Source organism: Prunus avium, chromosome 3 (assembly GCF_965620075.1).
Source record: "Prunus avium chromosome 3, drPruAviu1.hap1.1, whole genome shotgun sequence".
Classification (NCBI taxonomy): domain Eukaryota; kingdom Viridiplantae; phylum Streptophyta; class Magnoliopsida; order Rosales; family Rosaceae; genus Prunus; species Prunus avium.
In genome coordinates, this window is record NC_142286.1 from 12827210 (window position 1) to 12828815 (window position 1606).

Genomic DNA, 1606 nt, shown 5'->3' on the forward strand with positions numbered 1-1606 from the left:
TTAATGAGGAAGTCTATGTTGAACAGCCAAAGGGATTTGAAGATTTAGATTATTCCGATCATGTTTATAAACTGAAAAAGGCTCTCTATTAGGCCTGGGCACAGTCCGGTTCGGCCCAATTTTGAGGCCAAACTGGAACTGGAACTGGTACTGTGCATACAGTCCGGTCCGGTCCGGTTTTTGTACAAAACTGATAGTAGAACCGAACCAAACCAGACTGGTTACAGTCCAGTTCGGTTCCCGGTTCTGAACGGTTTGGGCCTGCTTGAAGGCCCATTTGAGTTTTTTGGGTTTTTAAACTTTAAAACAACCTGAATTTTTAAATTGTTGGGCTTACATCATAATTGGCCCAATTTTTACACCACAATTGGCCTAAATATTGAAACTTTAACAAAATAAAGACATAAAATGATAAGTTCAGCAGTTATCAAGTCTGCCAAATTAAATTACAGCAAAGTTCAGCAGTAATCAAGTCTGCCAAATTAAACTACAGCAAAGTTCAGCAGCAAATTAAATTACACAAAGTTGGCAAAGTTGAGCAGCAATTTAAATTACACAAAGTTGAGCAGCAAATTAAATTACACAAAACAAATACACAATTGGCTCCATTATGTCATCCATTATCAAGTTGCCAAAAATTTGAGTAGCAAATCTCATATCACAAGGTTTACCAAGCTTTGCTCTAGTTGGATGAACTGCATTCATTCAAACAAAATCTTAAATTAACACAATTATTTTCTTGTTTTATAATACCATGGACAGATAAAAAAACATACCTCAAGACAGAAACCACACTCAAACAACCATGTAGTCTCATTGGAAAGTTGCATGAGTTGAATTGGTTGGTGTGCATGGCCTCCTAAGATCTAGAAAATATAAACATAAAAACATAAATCATATATCCACCACTAAATCACATTAAAAAAAAACAGAAAAATATATCATTAAATCACAAAAAGAGAAAGAAAAATAATACCTGTCTCAATCGATTCATAAAACTCCATCTCTTGAATGCTTGGCTCATACTCTAAAGAAGAGATGTCATCGGACCGCATTCCTCTAACCTTTGTGGAGAGGATCTTACATACTTAACCGCATTCCTAATACACAATATGCTTTTGTCCAATCTTTTCAAGCCATCTCTCACAATCAAGTTCACTATATGAGCACAACACCTAACATGCAAATACTTTCCCCCCAACACAACCTTACCATTTCTCCAATGAATCATCTTCGACTTCAAGTACTCTAGGGCCTTTGTGTTTGAAGAAGCATTATCAGCTGTGATTGTTAGTATCCTTGTCAAACCCCAATCAAACAAACAAGTCTCAAGAAGCTTACCAATTGAGTTCCCTTTGTGATTAGAAATCACACAAAAGTTCAAAACTCTTTTGTGCAAGTTCCACTCACTATCTATAAAGTGTGCCGTAATCACCATGTAGTTGATGTTTTGAACGCTTGTCCAAGTGTCCGTTGTAAGACATACCCTATGTGGTGCTAAATCTTCTTTCAATTTTTCTTTCATGGCATAATACATGGTCATAAAATGCCTCACAAGTGTCCTACGAGATGGCACTTGGAAATAAGGATTCAAGGATTCACAAAA

General features: G+C 36.3%; 1 long non-coding RNA gene across 1 annotated transcript; it reads right to left on the bottom strand.

Moving 5' to 3' along the window:
* Positions 1 to 245: 245 nt before the first annotated feature.
* Positions 246 to 1050, bottom strand: LOC148295658 (uncharacterized). Its single transcript, XR_015834787.1, has 3 exons — positions 977 to 1050; positions 777 to 866; positions 246 to 695 (listed from the first exon to the last, which is right to left on the bottom strand). It is a non-coding gene; the product is annotated as an uncharacterized LOC148295658 (long non-coding RNA).
* Between the last annotated feature and the right edge of the window lie 556 nt (positions 1051 to 1606).